Here is a 20992-nt window from a genome sequence, read left to right as displayed (position 1 = left end):
TGGATGGACATTACAAGGTTTATGATGTCCTTCATGTTCTATAATTTTCTTTTTCTGATATTTGGATTGAATGAGAACCTGGTAAGTTTCTGTGATGAATGTTAAATCAGGCATTTGTTCAAACTTAAATAAATTTATATAGTTTAAAAACTGRAATTTTTTATACATTTTAAAGGACCAGCTATTCTTGAATTTAGGCTTGATTTTTGAAATTTTAAGAATAAACAAAATGTCAGAAAATAGCTTGGCTAGCTTTGGAAACATTTATATAATGATAATAGCACTGCCATAAATGCATTTTTTCCTGAACTGGTACTGGACCAAGGTCTCACCTGTTCTATGTGAGGAAGTTGTGGTTGATGGAGTTCTGGCTTTTAATGTAAACCTGAAGATCATAGCTGGCATCATCGGTGGTAAGGGGTAGAAGCATTTAAAAAACATCCAAACCCCCTTAAAAGTCTTGTTCCCACTCTATGGATTTTCCTTTTTGATACCTGTGAAGCTTTGCAATGTTGGTGGTTTCTGTAGCTTGGTCTCTCATCTTTATGTAGATGTAAATGTGATACTTGTGCTCCCTGAAGTACAGGGAGTAGGACAGTCCTGGACTGTTCTGGCAGGGACCTTGCTGACCACAGTGAGGGAGAATATTCTCCAGAGCATGAAAATTTCAGCACACTAACTGCAGGGGAATGAAAGCTCTTACCCCCATTGCATAGTAAAATGGTCAAGATTTTACAGCCCTTGTTGTCCGAATACATAAATCAATTATTTTTCCAATGCAGGTGCAAAACATTTTTATTTCAAGTCCAGGTGTAAGACCAGCTCAATATTGAAGAACAGTGTGAGGCTTGGTGCTGCAGACATGCTGTTTACAAGGTTAAAAAGCATAGCTGGGGAATATCAAAGAGTAAACCTTTCTGCAGTCTCTCCAAAGAACCCTTCCCTGAAGCTCTTGCGGCTGCTTGAGAAACAGCCTGGCAGCCTGGTTTCCTCACAGCCTTTCATTCTTAATAGGCTGAGGGAGTGGCAGGAGTGACAGAATATGACTGGCAATTTTGGATACAATCAGACTGCATTTCAACTTGAGACCTTYTTACAAGGAAGAAAACATCAGTTAGATAAAACATTTTATTAAAGCTTATTAAAATGTKCCTTGCCTTTGCCCTAGATAATGGCAGTTGTGTGGAAACAAATTAACTGTTGATAATTATCCCTTTTATTTTCCTCAGAAATTCKCTGTGTGAAAACCCAGGAGTACATAGGGGAAACCTTGACTGATGAAATAACCTTTTGATGATGTTTGAAATCATGACTGTTCTCATTCAACACAGCCACAGTTAGAGTCGTGTCAAAGAAATACTGGCTAAACAGAAGAAATTTTATATACCCAGGGCTGATGAATCTCACTGTATAAGGYATGATAGTGTTACAGCTGTCTCCAAAAGCAGGTTGTAAAGACTTCAGAATAACTGAAATATAARCAGGGCTAAGAGTTGGTCTAGAAAGTGTTTATTTCTGATCAGGATGGAATAATAATAATAAAAAAGCATAAATTCTTCCTATTCTTCCATGTGGTGTTGAGTCTTCAAGGTGCAGGTGGTTAGAAARCTGCCTTTTTATTTCTAAATTGATGTCTACTGTATTGAGACACAGTAACCATRAAAATCAATAATGCCACTCTTGCAGTACCCTGTGAACTACAGGAGTATTCCAAATACATTCAAAATACAAAAATATGGAGTTGATTTATATTTTTGATCTCCTAGGAACAAAAATAAATTTAATTTAATTTTTTTTACAGTGATATGTAGCTATGTACTGATACAATGGAAAAATTAAATGTTACATCAATTTCAAAGTAAATTTTGGATATAGAGATGAATTTTCAGGGAAAAAAGAAACAAGAAAGAAAACTCCATGTTGTTGAATAAGAATAAGAGTRGAATTTAACCCAGTAATCCCAGTCATTTTTAGAAGGTCAGGAGACCTTTCTTCATTCTCTCCAGACAGAATATAATCCAACCAGAAGAGGATAAAAAATAGCTGTCTGTGAAACTCCAACAATTTTTTTATATCCCTGTAGGAYTATAATCTCCTTAGAGCAATGAAAATGTTCTGAACCTTTTGTATGTAATACTGGAGTCTAACATAAACTGAACCGATGCTGGRTTTCTCAGGGGGGAAGATTTCAGGTTTCAATAATTTTTCCCTTTGTATCTAAAAATAACTTTAATATGATTCTAAAGAATGGCATTAGGAGAGTCTGTAGCATGAAGTACTTGTCTAATTTAATGGCACAAGCCACTTGAACCACGTGGTTGTTAAAATTGGCTATTCACGTTTTATAGGAAACAAAGGGTAAAGCAAGAGTAAAGTCTGTTTATTTGGCTATAGGTTAATTTATTTATCAAGATCTAATAGCAGTCCCAGAAGTGTTTGATTGACCTCCTAGCTACAGAAGTGTGGTTGTCAAGCATTCTTCAGAGTACACTTTTCTGGGCATTTGGGTTTAGCAACAATACCTTCTTTTATACGAGTTAGCATCACTTACTCTGTTAATAGCCATGAGTGTGATTTGTGCTTTTCTCCAAAGAGATTTAAGGCTCGGACTGAATTAATCTATGAAGTGCATCCTCAAGGTGAACTGTGCATGATTACACATAGTCATAGTTTGCTGTTTYAGATTTAAGCAAAATAACCTCCTGATCTAGTGGCCATCCTCAGCACGAGACCAGCCCAGCCTCGTTGGTGGTGAATCTCTCTCACAGATTACAGGGAGAAGTTGGAGAGCTAACTTTGAGTGGACAGCAAGTACCCAGTGCCCTGGAGGAGCCCCAGCCCTGCAGATGGGCTGTCTGCTCTCTTTAAGGAGAAGAAATTTGCAGCAGACATGGCCTCCCACTGTGTTTAGGAAGGTTGTTATAAAKGATCCTCATTTTGGGTTATGCTGCCAGCAAGCACTGATGGATGCAATGGATATGGAATAGGAACCTGGCAATGTTCAAAATGCTCCTGTGAATGCAACGGGTCAAGCACTCAGTGCAGTGGCTCTCTTGGCTGTGGGTGCTGAAAACAGGAATGACCATGAGTTGCTACCTGCCCTTTGTCTCCTATGGCACTCCTGCCTTTTAGGAGACAGGCATCAGCATTTATAACTCATTTGGAGCTAAAATTTAGAAATTATTTATTTCCCCCATGTCAGGAAAGCATCATCTCCGTGACTTTGTGACTCTGTGCTGTACAGAAGTGGAGCAGAGYATGCTAAGAGAAGATAATGAGTTTCCTTGCTGTTTGTGCAAGGACAGCAGGGTGGACTCTTATGAATATTAAACTCTTCTCATTGCATTTCTCTTTCAATTGAAAATTTACAATATGGAAGACAGGTTAGCACAAAATGATTTTAGATGTTCCTGTCACATAAATGTCAGAGAAATCATCTAAAATATCCGAGAGACCTTGATTAAATAAATAAAAAAATCTGTGGGATGAATTCACTCTAGCTGGAAATGAAACAGGAGATAGGTGGGYTAGACAGAAGGAATGCTCCTCTCATTTATCTGGTTGGCTCTAATGTGTCCCTTACCACTAAGTGCAGCAAAAGGAGTTTGTGGGTAGAGATGGGTATTTTTCATTTTCCTGTTTCCGATCCAGTAATTAGGGCCGTGATGTATCAGATGTCTAAAGGTCACTTCTACCCATAAGATCCCTATAAGGTTCATTCTACCTGCTTTAATCAGCATTATTCCCCATCAGAGTTATCTTTAGGCTGCTGAACTGAACTGAACTGAACTGAACTGAACTGAACTGAACTGAACTGAACTGAACTGAACTTTCCTCCTGCCTGGCTCATGGGCATCTCATGGCGATTGCTGTTTTGAATCTCCTGAGATGTACTCTTGCCCAACTCGTGGGCAAGTGGGTGGGACCCAGTGCTGGCCACAGCAAAGGGGTCTCTCTGRGGTCTTCAGTTTTCTGGGAGCCCCGGGTGACCACATCTGGTAGAGCTGTGAGGAATTTCCAGGCTCTCCAATCCAGCTACTTGGAACCAAGAAGGTTTGTTGTCTCAGGATCAGACGTGTCTGTAATCTACTTTTCAGAATATTTTACGTGTTTTATTACCTCTGTTTTGTTTTAAATACATTACCGTTTGCAAAGAAAAAATTTAGTGCAAGTCAGTTGTCATTCTTGAGGATTTTTCCCTTTCGCCTGTGATTCAAGATTTCTGCTTGCTTTTGAAATATRTTTTTATAAAAACCTTCCAATCTATACTCATTTCCATAACTAGGAAAACTCTCTAGCTAATCTATTATGTTACTAATTACAGTTTTATCAGTGCTGGACAAATTAAAAACAGTAACCTACTTTAGCCAAAATTATTTCTCTGCTWCAAATCCTTGCTTCCTGTTTCCTACTGATCTTGAAACTTAATTTCACAAACAAAGRAAGTATTTATTACAAACAAAGTAAGTATTTATTAATTTTTTATTATTATTTTAGTATTCTTTGAAAGCCTTTCACAAATTTAGTAAATATAATGTATTATAAAGGTAGCTAAAGTTAAAAGTAGGATGTCAGCTTAATTAAGTACTCCCAGTCCTATCAATTGCAGAAAAATAAAGATGCAAAACTAAATAGGAAGGAAAAAAACCATCAACTTGTATTTTAAAAAAACAAACCCATGATGTTGATTCTATTTAGTTTAAAAGAGGAGGTAAATATGAAATAATTGTTGAATTGAAAACAATGAACATCATGCTGGTTTATGAAAATATGGCAAAGGCACAACCTTTCCTTAGGGTCAGTAGTATTTCTCATAGTTTGGTCCTCTTTTCTAAATTTTAGCTTCAACTCAAGGTAAARCAAATGGTCTGATAATTGCATAGTTTTTCACATTGTCAAAATTGGCATTTTAAATGGTCTGTGACTGACCTACTCATAAAATGGGTGCAAATGGAAATGGTCACAGCATGCTAAGCGGGTGCCAAGGACGTCTCATACTTCGATTATGATGTTTAGCTGCTTTCATGGCAGCAGAATGGCCACCAGCTTTAGCCCTTCCTTGTCAACCTTTATTCAGATGAAACAGGTTTGCTCTCTCTGGACTTCCAGTGCAACAGCACGGCCCTCCAACACTGGAGGGAAAAAACTTTATGAAATAATGAATKCGCACTTCTCTCAGTCATATCTGCTCATCCCCAAGGCAGTATCGCACCAGCTGATTCAGAGAGGAAGAAATAAGGTCATGAAGGTGCAGGAGCCTTTTGCTCCTTTTTTGGGCCCAGCACACGTGTGATAGAATTGCAGGAAATTCACACTTCCCAAAGTAGATCCAGGTGAAGAGCAGGAGATACTTCCTCACTCTCCCAGAACTGGGCCTTGTTGGCTAGTTAATGGAAAACCACATTCTCTGCTCCAACAATAAATGGAACAGCATCTCTTAAGGTTTAGCTCTCCATGAGCTGTTGGACATCACAAATGGTGAATGTACCCTTGTGTGTGCCCAGTGAAACATTTKACTCATTTCTCCAGGCTTTGTCCATGCGAGTCATTTTAATCTGTAGCCAAAATAAAAATTTTTAACCTATCTCCTTGGTTCCCACATGAAGGTTTTAAGCAAACCACCAACTTTGTAAGTGTTAATTCAGTAGGTAATTAGCATACAACACACTTCTCAAGGTAAGATAGGCTCTGCAAATTCAAGTTCTTTCAGTGGTTGCTTAAATGTTAGTCCAAATCAAAAAGTGACAGAGAAATGAGTTGGTATATCTAAGAAGATACACACCCCAGTAGCTTGCTTTTACTGAAATGAAAATTTTGTTTCCAGAAATATCTGTGAGGTAATCTTCTGTCTTTAAAATAGAGGAAAGGTTCCTCATTCTGCTTTCTCATCTATTTTGAATCTCTTGGCTATGTGTCATGGACCATCACTTATTTCCCAACCTCAGAGACCAAAAGTACTCTCATTATTGTACTTCCTGCTCCTCTTAACCAATCTTCTTCTGGAAGAAAACAATCCATTTACTTTTAAACCCCTAGTGTTTTCCATACTTAATGCTTGTTTTCTGCCTAATTTTGGTCTTTTGACCCTGAGCCAGCATCTCTGTTTCTTCACTGAATGTGCATTGGTTGTTCTTCAACGCCCCAGCCTTATTTCATTGAAGCTGCAATAGCTCAGGAGAGGATTTCTTTCTTTTGTAACCACAAATGGAGCTTGGGTACAGAAACTTCCTCTTTATCTTCCTGATAAATACTTCAATTTTAATGAAAAATATTTCTGGTTTTCTTCCTTTCTTCTGGAAACTGATTTTTCTAAACAAGTTGTTAAAATCTAAACACTGATATTTCCTGATTATAAGAACAAGTTTTGATCTTATAAACCTTGGGTAATATATTTGATTTATATTGAACAAGTAGGTTTCATTATTAAACTAGACTTAGACAAGATGAGAATTATAGGCTTCTAGTATTACATTACAGAATGGCTTGGGATGGAAGACGTCATTGAAGATCACCAACTCTTGCTGTGTGTGTAAGGGACATTTTTGCTAGTCTAGCAAAGCTAGACTTTGCTCAAAGCCCTGTCCAACATGGCCTTGAGCATTTCCAGCAATGGGTCATCCATAGCTTGTCTGGGCAACCTGTTCCAATGCCTCACTAAGCCCACAATAAGAAATTCCTTCCAGTTTAAACCCGCTGTCAGTTTTAAATTATTTCCCTTTGTACTGTTATTACAGGCCCTGGTGAAACCTTTTCTCTATCTCTCTTATAAATCCCCTCTAAGAATGGAAAGGCTGCAGTGAAGTCTGCTTGKAGCCTTCTCTTCTCCAGRCTGAACAACCCAAACCCTCTCAGACCTTCTTCACAAGACCAATGTTCCAGCCCTCTGATAATTTTCTTGACACTCCTTTGAACCTGTCCTAACAGGTTCATGTCTTGTAAAAAAAAATGCTTTATGGGCTTGTGATCACATATAGTTATTTTTTCTTGACATTTTTTCTTGCAAGGATCTCATCGTCAAAGTTTTTATTCTGGGTGTTTTTTTTTTTTTCCCTTCCTCCTTCCCCCCCAACCCCTTTATCTATAAAAAATAGATTAGACAGTAATTTGTGGAAGATAGTTCCTTCCTTCTGCCGTTGTTACATCCAGATCTACAATGCAATTCCTCTCATTTTTATGGATTACATTTATCCTGAAACAGGAGAAATTTCTTTGCATCTTTAACTTCTCTGAGGCAAGTCCCTACTTATAAAAACCTCAGCTTTATTGGACTGGAGGGTCAGATAACAATGTTTTCAACATCCTATCTTCTTTTAATCCCCAGCCTTAGGAAACTTTGGTCAGTTTTGAAAGTATGCCATATTTGACATGATGATCCTGTGTTACAAAGAGAATGCCTTCAGTTCAGTATCTAATTGCATCACTTATTTTCAGGTAAAACTAAGAAAACTAAATGTCTCCTGTACTTTTCTTTCTGTCTCTTTTAATGAATTTTAAAGTTATTGGGCAATTTTAATMCAGTTTGTCAAAGGAATAATCAAAATTACTGAATTCATGAGATGTGTGTAGTGAAGTGTTTGGATGGCAAAGGGAGCCCCATATGAGGCAGAGTCTAAAGAAGAAAGTTTTAAACAGGACAKGAATTGCTCCAGTACCTCTAGGAGAGCTGATTTGATTTTTTCAGCATTTATGAGTTCTTAAAGGTCTCCATGGTTATCACTGACCTGGCTTGCCTTAGATTAGTTGTCTGGGGCACAGTGCACTATTTTATTATTTATATCAGGAAAGCAGAACCCAACAGAAGCAATGTACACCTAATTCATTCCAAACCAAGTACACTTAAAAATGTACTGTATGATGATCTGTTTTATAAATTTGTGTTTTTCAAATGCCAGTTTGAGCACAATTTATCTGCTGGGAACAGCACATTTTTGACCATCTCTTACTGTCTGTAGGTCTGGAATTGAATGGTTCTCTGGGAATAGCATGTTAATTAACTTCAGGAACAACATGTTCTACATTTTTCTCTAGACAGGAAGCATGTAATCTCTGCAAAACATATATAAACTAGATAGAATGTGTATAAATTAGATGGACTATTGTGCTGGTTTATAGCTTTCCATTCTAGATTAGCCATGGAGATTATGTAACTCATTGCAAAAGCAGTGTTTGTTACTTGTACATTTTTTTCTAATATTAAAAATGCCACTTGATAGYCATCCTTGGGTCCCCTTTCAAATAAAAAATACTTTATTTAATTATGTTCATAATCAAAACAAGTTTGAAAAGAAATGCTTTCATATTAAATTACTTATTTTTCTTAGACACTTATGSAAGGTGAATTTATGTAGATTTAATTAGAAGTACTCAAATGACAGCATAACTGTCCTTTCAAGTAGATTTTTTCTTTTAAATTTAACAGCAAGGAGGTGATTCACCAAATTCTTATGATAACTTATATGCGAGGTTTTCCACATAAGAGCTAGAYAGGAGTCTGTTTAAGGATTTTTAAAGATGGCAGGATATGCATTTAGGAAGAATTCAGTGCAGAAATTTTCCATCTTTTATATACCCAAAATTTGCTTTACTGTGTTTTCTAAACCCCATAAAAACAGTAAATGCCAGATACACTCATAATAATGGTGAAGCAATCAAGGGTTGTTATTCTGTAATTATTCTGGAAAATGCTCAGGATTTCCCCTGTGTTTTCCCTTTAGTTTTTATTACCTCAGATTTATTAATCCTGTTAGCTAGTCCTATGGAAAGTCCCTGGGTGGTTTGTGAAATGGTGCCTGTTTTTGTTCTATAAATACATTCCTTGATCCAAGAACTACAGGGTTTTGAGGGGAGAAAACTAGAAAGGAAAGGCAGAAAAACAGGGAATAAACCTTCAACCCAGGGCAGATTTGCTGCTGTTTTGAGCACATCTTTATTTTTTCCAATTCCAAAAAAGAAGTTAATTTCACAGTGGTGGAGCTGAAGGCAATAGACTTTTATCAGCTGATGGTCCTGCCTGAATCTGCTCTTGTGGCTCTAGAAGGTTCTGCATCTCAGACTACAGAACAGCAGGTAACAAAGGAATCTAATAAAAGGAGCAAAAATATTACCTCACCAGCTGAAGTGCTAGGTACCTGCAGACATCAAGCAGTGAAATCACAAAACTTCAGAGGATCTGTTTCTTTTTTATTTTTTAAAGAAGTCTRGCTTCAATTTATTTGAGTGATTTACTTCAAAGCATTTTTWAAAAAATAAATTTAATAAATGTGATTGTAAAGGAGGTTAATTTTCACATCCACCTTGTTATGAAGTGGAAAATAAGTAATTTTATGGTATTTCCTATCGACTTCTGAGTAAAAAGGCAAAATGGAAGGAAACATGAACATAATGATTGAATGTTTTTTGGAAGTTGTCCTGCTGAACATGGCTTGTAGAAGGAAAGGATGAGCAGTAAAATAAATGGTAAAATAGTAGTAGTAGTAATTCCCTGTACTAGTTACAGTAGTTATTACTAGTACAGTAATTCCCTGTTTGACTTGGAGAGCCTTGAGACTTGTGTTTGCTGCAGGCCAGACAAATCAAAGCTTCTGAAGTTACTGTCCTGTGGCTGGGTTTTGGAAAAGTATGGGGAGATGTCACTCAAATCCTTGCATTTTCAGCTGCCTTTATTCTGTGTCATTCAATGATTTGTGTGCTGAAGGGATATGCTATGGAAGAGATGTGAAAATGGAACAGGTAGAAAATACTATTCAAGTGCTCAGAATTATRTTTACTGTCTCTGTTCTGAAGGTAAAAAATAATCACAGATTATTTTCTTAGTCTGGTCTCTCTCTACAGAGCTTATAATAAAAATATAATTTATTTCCATGTGGTTTCTACAGTTATTATGCCTTAGTCTAAAGGCAGCAGGCAAACAGCCATCTGCTTTTGTTCACCTCCGCCTCTTTCTTTGTCCAGTCTCCCCAGCCTAACAATTCCTCCCTGTCCTTTCCCTTTGTGTATCTTTTTCTTTTTGCTTTTACCAATTTGTCTCAAAATCATTAAACTAAAGGCTGAAAATTAGCATGAAGGAAAAAAATACAAGCACATCCAGTATTAAGAGTTTGTCTAAAAACTGAAAAATAGCGTCTCAGAAAGGACAACATCTGAGCAACTCCTCCTGCTGCAGCAGTAACTTAAAGGATGATTTTTAAACCTTCTGGGGGGGAAGGGGCAGGGGCAGGGGAGACTTTCTTTGCTTGTTGCAGGTGGAGGTCACTCATTTTTCTCCAGGGATTGCTGATGATGCCTTTCTGTTGGCCGCTGTGGGGCAGGGCACTGGGGGCCACAATCTTGTGCCTATTTTGCTGAACTTGGTGATTTGACAAAATGGCTTAATCCCAACAATTACTCATAGCCATGTAAGGCATCAGGAACATTTTTGAAAGGAAGAATATTTTCTTAATGTTTATTCTGTTTTTCCAGTTTTCAGTAGAAATATATTTAGGACAGGGTAGGTTAAGCAAGCTTTTCAAATATTGTTCATTCTGGAAGTGTTTTCCTTGTCAGTCAGGCATAACCTGTCTTTTTTGAGTTTGATGATTCTTAACTACTGACAATTTGACTTTACATGAAAAGGGGAATGATAGTGTTGGTAAAACTATAAAACTCTCAGAAGATGTTCAGTATCACCTACCATTTTCTTTCTTTTTCATATAACTGTCTTTATGCTGCTTAAACGAAATACTTGATAGATGTAGAAATTTTTTTTTTTTCTAATTTAGGAAGTGTCATTAAGCTCATCATGATAAAATAAATTTGGTAATTCASAAGGTAAGAAAATCTAAAGGAACCAGGGAAGTATCCTGTTTTATTTCACATTGCATCTTCTAAACATGGCTATGTCTGTATCTCTGTATGTAATAAAAATTAAGTGTGGATCTCATGGTGAAGACATCAGTATAAGTTCAGAATGTGGCTGCAGCAGATTTGATTGAAAAGGAAATATATCTTTGCTGTTGAGTGAAAAAAATTTGAAAGACAAAAGAGAAAAGTATTGTTAAAAATAATCTTAGGGAAGGTTTAATACCTTAATTTCTTTTCTGGGGGGATGCCCATCTATAGTATTTGAGAACCAAAAATACATGCATTTTCTATGGTGGAAGAATAGTTGTGGAGCCAAGTATTTAATGAAATAAGTTAMTTTGGAGCCATTTCTGAAACCAGTTTTAATACCAAATAGAATTTTAAAGTCACAAAAACAGAATCCTCCCCAAGAGGAGAAAATKATAACTTGGCAGATGTATCTCATATCTATGGTGTTTGCACCTATGGATAAATTTGTGTCAGAATTAAATGAATCATTGGAACAGGCTTCCCAGGAAGTGGTAGAATCATCCCAGGAAGTGTCTAAAAGAWGTGTAGGTGTGSTTCTTAGGGACAGGGTTTAATGATGGATCTGGYAGTGTTAGGTTAGTGGYTGGASCTAAAGATMKCAGAGGTCTTTTCCARCCTTAATGATRCCATGTTCTATKATTKTCTATCCTTTCTTATTTTTTCTTTTTCTTATTTCTTTGTTGTACTGGAAAGATCATAATGCAAAACAACTTTAAAGATCCATGTATCAATTCATACTTCCTAAGGCATCTTTCAAACCTCAAAGATGAACAAAGTTTCACCAAAATTATAAGATCATATGCAATTCATTTGGCTTCTGTATACATAATTATGATTCAAATTGTTTACGTGGAGTGTTCCCCAAACTCTATTTGTGCATTACTCTGGAGCAACATGGAGCAATCACAGAGAGAAAGCAATAGCTGTGAGTATATATGGTACATAAGTTCAAAAATGTTGAACCTGGATCCCTTCTCAGAAGTGCCTTCTCTCCAGGAGGAATTATTAATCTGGAAATGATAAAGTCTTTCTTACCCTTTCAAGTGACAGAATCTGTAAAAGAACAATATTCATTGATACAGTCTGGAAAATAATAAATAAAACTGGTGTTCAATTTGTTGAAATAAGGTGCTGCAGAAATTATGTGTATAGAAAGCTCATATGATATAGATAAGGTTACTATTTCACCTGATTATCACCATTTTATTACCTCAGGAATGCAGAAATAATTGAATTGCAACAGTTTATCATTAAATAGTTAAAAAAAATTAAATCCATTCATGCTGGTTTTCCTGGTCACCTGTTCTTCCCATCCATAGCTGCTTGTTTGCTCCATGGCTTATTACATTTTACCAAACAAATGTATGTTAGGAAAAAAGTAGATTAATTTTAAAAATTAAATTAATTAAAGAAATCACTTAAAGAAATTTAAAAATTAAATCTATTTCTAGGAACTACTGGGAGAATGGGTGACCAGGAAAACCAGCAGCATGAATGGAGGGCTAACAAGTCATGGCAAGCCATAGGCACCGGTGTCAGCTCAAATGCACCACGGGTCTCCAGATTAATCACGGTGCCGAGGGGTGGAGGCTCTCTGAGCAGAACCCCCAGCTGGTAATTGCACAGCAAAGGCTTATCAGAGCCCAGTTACTCAGGAGCTTCCATGGCAACATCCCTGAAAGAGAACCTTCACCTAAAACCTGGCGTGCGTGAAGCACTTCTGAGTGCAGCAGGACTGATCTCGTTGGTGGGGCTTGGCTCAACAGCACGGATGCCCATGAACTCCAAGAGACCTCGTTACTTGGTTGCCATGGACATTCAAAAGAAGAGAAAATCTAATTATAGGAAGAGCTTATCTGCTTTTTCCCTCCATGACACCTATAGAAACCCAGGAATGCAGCTTGTAGCAGCAGCCTTAGGATCATTCAATTTTCATTTTTTTCAGAGGAAGCAAAGGTAAAAGAGCAGGGGCCTCAAATGGTTCATTCTTCTATTGTCACTTCTCCTGTAGAATAGCTCTTGTCTCTTTCATTCCCTGCAGTTCCTCGAAGCTGGTCGTGTTTTTCAGTATTTCTGGTAATAGAGGGAAAGTTAATTGCCAGAGGTGTCCTTCATTGTTATGAAAAATACAAAGAACACCTCATCATGATCCTTTGCACTCAGTGGACCTGTCTATATAAGCCAGAGCCTCATTTTCATGGAATGAGGATTCATCCCTGAAAACGTCTAAGGTGATCTCTGAAACTCTCTTCTGAGCTGACAGGTATGCTGTGGTTTCTGAAACAATGCTGTGTGGGTCACTGATAGGCAGCATGAGAAGGATTCAGGGTTTYCAATTCTGAAATAAATATTTTAATCCTGTTACACTCACATGACTATTCTAGAATGGTAGAACATAATTTTCCTTGAACAAGATTTTCTTTCTGTCTTTTAATCTCCTGTGCAAAAATTTTAACATCATTGTTAGTAAACTTAACTTGCTAGAGGAACCATCATTCTGTCTGGATTTATTGCTGACTAGCTAAAACAATAAATCTTATCTGAATAGTTTTGAYACTTTCCTAACTCTTCCTTAATTGAAGAGGTGGATTAAGCATTTTACAGACTTCATGTGACTTTAAAGTACACAATATCCCATAAACACTTGGTAAAAATCAAGGTAAAAATAAATCAAAATCAGCAGTCAGAAGTTCAGATTTGAATGACCTGAGTGAGTGAGACACTTAGATTCACACCTAAAACCAGTGAGATGATTTTATCACTTACATTGAAGTATGTAAGTTTTATTACTAGAATTTACAGGTTAAATTGCTTTTGGAAATTTAAACATGAATATTCTGGGTGAAATGAAAAATATGACTGGTGAAACAGGCTCACTTGCTCAGCATGTGGGAGATCAGGASAGTTATAGTATCTGGATTGGAGCAAGGAGGTGAGCTTGGTTTTTCCACATGTTCAGAAAGGGTTTTGGTTAACAGATTGGTTAACAAACAAATCTGTCTTTCTCTGAATACTTGTTTATTTCAATGGGCTGGCTCCAAGAGAAAAGGATAAAGCCTAAAAGTGCCTTTTGCCAGCCTCAGCTGCTCGAGCTCCCTCTCTATCAATATCCGTTTAAGTGTTTATGCATCCATTTTCCCTCTTCAGTAGTAAAAAAGTRCCATTGAAATAATGGCCATTTTGTTCAGGAATGAGTTATTTGCAGATCTTAGAACCACAGAATACTTTAATTTTGAAGAGACTTTTAAAGGCAATCAAGTCCAATCCCCCRCAATGAGCAGGGACATTCTGAACTAGATCAGGGTGCTCAGAGCCCTGTCCAACCTGWCCTTGGTTGTTTTCAGGTATGGGGCACTTATCCCCTTTCTGGGCAGCATGTTTTTCTGGCTTGATGAAAACCTGCTATGCAAGACAGTGTCTCTGCCAGCTGATCACAGGACAGTCTCGGGGAATTTATCTGCTTCTTGTGTAAAATTGCATAGTGGTTTGCATAGTTTGCACTTCACGAAAAGATCTGATAAATTCTGATAAATTTTAGAAGTAACATTGGTTTTAATGATGAAGCAGCTTTTCTTAGAAACTGTGTATCTTCATAAGAAACTGACTGCTGGGCTCAGTCCTTCTAATGTGAATATTTTCTAGGAGAGTTTCTGCCTGTGGGATGAAAATGAAACCATGGGTTATGTATCAGGAGCAAGACTGACATGTCTTGTGTTTTCTAAAGATGATCAGTGATATTTCTTTTTTTTGCCGTAGAAATTAAGCATTTTTATACATGTTTAATGCATTGTCCTTCAATAGCCTTCATGGATAAACCCCAGATTATTCAATTTTTTTTTTTAACAGCCACCTGTGTAAGATGCCTGACTGGCTAACTTTCCCTTCTGATAGGAAGCTGCAATTTCTGTCACTTTGTGGGAGAGCAAATACAAAGTCTCAGGCACTCGTGTCTTCACTTAAACCATACTYTAGAAATAATGAAAACAAAGCCATTGGGCAATAAAAGAGTTTCTGTTCTTGAGATTTCAAAGGWTCTTTGCATTTACTAAAAAAGTCCTTTGGTATGTAGAGCAATTACCAACCTGAAGCAATTAGTAAWCATTTTTCACCACAATTGAAAAGTACTTTGGAAAATTAGCTGGTATGGGATTCTAGTTTATTAAATGAAAAGGGACTACCTTGGTGCCATTTACTTTATGAATATGCTGATAATTWATTTTAATAGGCAGTTATAATAACAGTGAAAGAGGTGAAATCAGAAAAAAAGGTCAAGACGACCCAATCATGGGGCATACTTCAGTATAATGACTAAGTCTTTGATGATTTTCTTTGTTCTCCAGCCAAATTGTTATTTCTCACCTGATATTTTTTTATGCCACTTGGTTGCACTGATGCCTAGTCAACACTTCTTCTGGAGGTTTTTTCAGCCTCAGTTGCTCTTGTAATTTTCTCTTAATGCTTCTATTGATTTTCTTTTYCTTCCCCACCTCCTTGTCTTTTAGAAATGAAATTTTTAGCCTGGTATTTTTATTCCATGAGCAGTACCACTGAATTTAGTGGTGCTACACAGAGTAAGCAATGACAATAAAATTGGACTTAGTATTTTATATGTCCCACTAAGCACCTTTCTAAGTGGAGCCTGACTTTTCCATCTTTATACTCAGCTCACCTTTAAGCAATTGACAAATTGATCCCAGGCTAATTTTCTTCTTGCATTACTTATTTAAACAAATGTCTCAAAAGGAKCACTTCCATATGCTGTAAAACATTGGCAAGAGTTTCCAGATTCATTTTCACACTTTGCAATCCATGGTTTAGTAACATCATCAAACAAGGCAGCATGAAATGGCCATTTGTTCTCCTTGTGACATTTAGAAATGAGTGTTCTTATTTTTCTTTCTTTTCCTTYATCAAACATGCTGAAGTAAATGAGGCAAAGGCTTAGGATAAGTACCTTGCTGTTACTTGACACTGCTAAGCTATTGTGAGCGTGGCTGCTCACAGATTGCATGAATTTACTYTTTGCTGAGTAAAATCTGTCTGAGTGGCCAGAYYCAGAGAGTGGCAGTGAATGGAGTCACGTCCAGCYGGTGGAYGGTCACAAGTGGTGTTCCTCRGGGCTCAGTTTTGGGAACATTCCTGTTTAATATCTTCATCAATGATCTGGAAGGAGGGATGGAGTCCACCCTCTGTCAGTTTGTAGCTCACACCAAGGTGGACAGGAGTGTTGATCTGCTGGGGGATAGGAAGGCTCTGCAGAGGGATCAGGACAGGATGGATCCATGGGCTGAGGMMARTTKCCTGAGGTTCAACAAAGGGAMGTGCCGGATTCTGCATTTGGATCACAACAACCCCAGGCAGTGCTGCAGGCTTGGGGACAAATGCCTGGGAAGCTGCCCAGGAGAAAATGACCTGGGCTGCTGGTTGACAGCTGGCTGAACATGAGYCARCATGTGTCCAGRTGGYCAAGAATCCAATGACATCCTGGCTTGGATCAGCAATAGTGTGACCAGCAGGGCCAGGGCAGGGATTGTCCCTCTGTACTTGGTGCTGSTGAGGTCACACCTGGAATCCTGTGTCCAGTTTTAGGCCCCTCACCACAAGAAAGACACTGAGGTGTTGGAGCATGTCCAGAGAAAGGCAGTGGAGGTGGTGAAGTGGCCGAGGGAGCTGGGGTTGTTAAGCCTGGAGAAAAAAAGGCTCAAAGGAAACCTTACCACTCCTTACTACTGCCCGAATTGAGGCTGTAGCCAGGTGGGAATCTACCTCCTCCCTGGTAACAAATGACAGGACCCCAGGAAATKACCTCAAGCTGCTCAAGGGGAGGTTTAGACTGGATATTAGGAAAAATTTCTAAAGGGTTATCAAACATTGCGACAGACTGAACAGAAAAGTGGTGGGGTCACTATTCCTAAAAGTATTTATGASACATGTAGATGTGGCACCTGGGGACATGATTTAATGGTGAGTTTGGCAAAGCTGGGTTAACTATTGGGATCTTACAGGTCTTTCCTGTCCTTTATGAATCCTTTTGTGATTCTATGAAATATAACCAGGAAGAAAATTGAGAATGGCTATATGACTGAGCAGGCAGAATAGAGGGGAGGGGACTGTGAAGGGCTGCCTCAGCCCCACTGCTGGAGCCCCTGCTGGAGCTCATCTCCCCTCACAGACTGTTCTTGACCTGTGTGCTCTGGCTAAATMGGCTTTCTGGGAGTTTGACAACTTTTGGACTTCACCCTGACCCTTGAGTTCAAGTTCAAGCTTTGAAGGTCAGTTCTCAGCCCTTTGTTCAGTGTGACTTAAGTAAACCCACATAATCCCAAGTAACTGAGGGTTTGTTTTGGGAGCATTACTGGTACATATTTAAATAAGGTCACTTCCCTCCTCCTGCACTGAGTAAAACTGTGTCCTCCATGCCTTGTTTCACTTGCTACTCTCCACTCTCAGCATCACTATCTCTGCACTGTTCTGCAGCTCTTGGCTCTCTACAGCATTCACAGACGGACTAATAGGACTTGATTAGCTGGGAAAAGGGAAAGGGGAAGGACTAAGTGGGGTTTATCCTTCCCCACTCCATYCTGGAGTCATCAGCCACTGCTCCAGAGTCAGAAGAGACTGGTTTAGTCAGCTGGAGCAGGCATAACCCTTATTSAGAGTTAATTCACCCTTCTTTCATCACAACACTTGTCTTTAAGCCATTTATTATATATGAATGAAGGTGCCAAATACAGGAGGCAGAGGAGGTGGGAGGGGCAAGATTTATGGGCTGTATGAAAAAATTATTTTTCTTTAGCTTCAGCTACTTCATTTTTCAGTCTTACTTCTGCCAGGCACCAGAATAAATCAACAAGCAATTCTAAGTCTGAAGCAAGAAGATTAAGATTTAGGTATCATTGGCATATGATCAACACAGTTCTTACCTTTCCTGGAAATGATTCATCCTTCTTTTCTTGTTAAAAAGKTAAAGAGAACACTCTGCAGGATCTTGAGCTCTTTGGGGAAAAGTCAGTACTTATCCCACACAATCCGCTGGGATCATACTAAAAAGAAACAACAAAGCTAATCTTAAAGTGGCTTTTATTTATTCTCATGGAACTTATGAATGGCATCAAGATCATCTCCTGTCTCAGAACCAAAGCTGAGTGGAAGTTTGGGTTGTGTTAACTGATCCCCAATCTCTCCCTGGAACACTGTAAGCACTTACAGCAGACCTGTGCTTCCACATTCTGGGAAGCCARCTTGCTGTGAAAGATGATTAACTGATAATGCCCACAGGAGAAATAATTGTAAATAATAATTAGAGAGATGCAGTTGTTTTGTTCTGTCATAGTTTCTTTTTTGTCTGACTGGTTAGTGTGTTTTTTATTTAGTTGTTTGTCTTTGCTAAAAGGATCTGTATTAGATAAGCTCGTGTGTAGATCAACTATCTGTGTCTTTATACAGACATCAGAATACCACAATTTCCCTTTTAAAGAGAAGTCTTAAAAGTTGTTTTGTAGCTCCCATTCAACTGCTTTAGGCTTCCATGTGTTTCCTCTGGAGGCACAGCTCTAGCCTGCCTCAGAAAAGTGAGGAAGTATTAAACTTCCAGCTGAGGATCTTGATGAAGTTAAATGCAGGGAGGATGGCAAAGTGGTGACACATTTTGACAATTCTCCCTCTGCTCCAAGGTCCTGGCATGTGTGCCGTGGGAAGCTGTGATGGAAGTGCTGCTGGGGGGAAGCAGGTGACAGCRCAGCAGAGTGGGTGGCCTCCTGCTGGGACCTTCTGAATTCCTAACCCCAGGCACTGACCCTCCCACTGCCAGTTAGCTCTTCTCTGCACAATTCCCCTCCTTTTCAAAGTCCTAGGGTCGGAAACCTTCCAACACCTGCCCCAGTCCCTCCCTGCAGTTTGAGGGTGGCTGGTCCCTTCATACCTGCCCAGGGCCCTTTCTGTGGAAGCTATCCCAGKGCTCAGCATTTTATTGGGTTGGTTTCTGGAGGTCATGAAAAGGGTCTGTACCCGTAATTTTTTTTTTTTTTTGTTTCAAAAGTAACACGAACTTTTGTTATCTACAATAAAAGCAAAGCACAAGTCTTATGCTGAATATTTAGTCTGCTGTGAACAAGATGTGTATACAAAAACTGTTTAGGTAGCATTACCTGTACTTTCTCATCTCTCTTTCCTSTCCCTTGCAGATCTTTGAAGAGCATTAAACACACCATTTCCCGAGAGCTGTGTTCACACAGAGAGCTAACATTTCTGGATGCAGAGAGACAAGAGAACTTTGTTTCCCTGGCAACTGGAGCCACCACAAAGGGTTTCCAGCATCTCCTACCTTTACACAGGCTCACTATCATCGCAGCCTTTGGTCAAGCACGTAGTAAAAACAAAGATTAGCTGAAAAAGTATCTTGATAGTGTGCTCCACTTAACTCRCGTGGTCTCTCCTCCAGCCTCTAAAATAGAAGGTGATCTATTGCAAACGATCCTGTACCAAAGTATCCAGTGTTACAGTTCAGGCTGAAACTCAAGGTCCTGTCCTGTCCCATACATTTGACTTAAACCCATAAAGTGTCATGGTTCTCTAGGAAACAATGCCAGGAATGAAACAGCTTTCACTCAAAGCCTTTGTGTGCTGGGGTCTCTGCTGCAGCATGGGAGCAGACAGCACTGTGGGGTGCTGCTCAGAGTCGTGCCAGTGATTCAATGTGGCTCATTCTTCCCTCTGAGTCAGGGCTGAATTAATGTCCCACCACATTGCTTTAAAGCACGGTGCTGATGGGGGCAGCTCACAGCTTTTGGTAAGGAAGGAGACGGTGCTGGAGCCCTTCCTACCTGCTATTGTTAAATATCGTATATCTCCCTCCCCCCATGTTTCTTATTCATTCAAAGAATTTCACTGGGATTGCAAAAGAAAACGCTTTACAGATACAAAATTCCCAGTTTGCGGTTGCCCTTCCACCTGTACTGAGCAACATTGTGTGGCTGATTTCTGATTGAGCAGAGAGCCTGGGGAAAATAAGATTTGAGTAAATGCACATGTTGCAGGACACTAGGTTTTGGGCAGCTGCATGTGGTAATTTTTTTCACTTTTGAGGGCTGGAATTTACAACTCAAACAATTTTCTATAGTTATAGAATTTGATATAAAGTTTTGTGTTCTTGATTTAAAAAGTCTGAGTGATTTCTATTGTGCTTTCTCGAGTCCAGTGAGGTGAAAACTATTGGGTCTAAAGTATTATAGCAAAAAAAAAAAAAAAAGGGGGGGGGCATGCAAGCCACAGGTTTGTAAGAAGGAGAATTGCAGCTGAGTGGTGAAACTGTGTTTTTTTTTTAATGCTGTCTTTATTCTGTAGATATTTCCTTTCTTTCCTTTGAAAGCAGAGCCTTCTGTCCCATGGCAGCCCTCAGAGGGAACAGGGATTTCTGGCACTGGTGTGTGGCAGTCTGGGTTAGGTCACCAGCAATCCCTGACTTTCTCTGCTCTTGTGGCTTTAGGAAACTCCTGCTGTTTTCCATAGGGAAGGGCACAGAAGCACTGAGCAGTGAAGGAGGGGAAAATGGTGATGGGCAGTGGTTTCCCCCTTCCCTCAGTTTTTCTTTGGATATCATGGCAATTGTTTCTGATGCCTGCAGGGAGACCAGTTACAGCTGATAATCCAGATATTCAGGTTTTCATTAAGAAAGCAAACACAAGAAATGAAAACATTATTTTTTAACAGTTCATATGATTTTGGTTTGACTTTCAGAAGACAACGCTTTTCCCTAAGCCAAGTACTTTCTATTTTATCGCAAAGTCCTACAGCAACCAAGAGCCAAAGCTGGGCCTCCAACGTGGAACACACAGAGACAAAAAGCATCAGGTGACTTAAACATCACCTCTGGCTCAACCTGTAATTTGTAGAGTTGTGGTCAAACTCCACCTCGTTCCATCTCATGTAGTTACAATGCAAAATCCCTGCAGGGTCAATGACTATAACTGTGAGCACATCTTTCTTTGTGCTGTCTTTGAGATCAGGGGAGAGTTTCAGCACAGAATTTATTTAGAGAATGAGCAGTTTACTGTCCAAACATTGGTGCCTAAAAAAGCTGTGAGTCTGCTACTTATCTTACTTGCATCATCTGTGCTGTGGATTT

The sequence above is a fragment of the Malurus melanocephalus genome, unplaced genomic scaffold (genome assembly GCF_030028575.1).
Source record: "Malurus melanocephalus ecotype Western Australia unplaced genomic scaffold, MMel_1.1 scaffold_90, whole genome shotgun sequence".
In the NCBI taxonomy this organism is placed as follows: Eukaryota; Metazoa; Chordata; class Aves; order Passeriformes; family Maluridae; genus Malurus; species Malurus melanocephalus.
The sequence above is the reverse complement of the archived record's forward strand: the minus strand, read 5'-3'. Positions refer to the sequence as shown.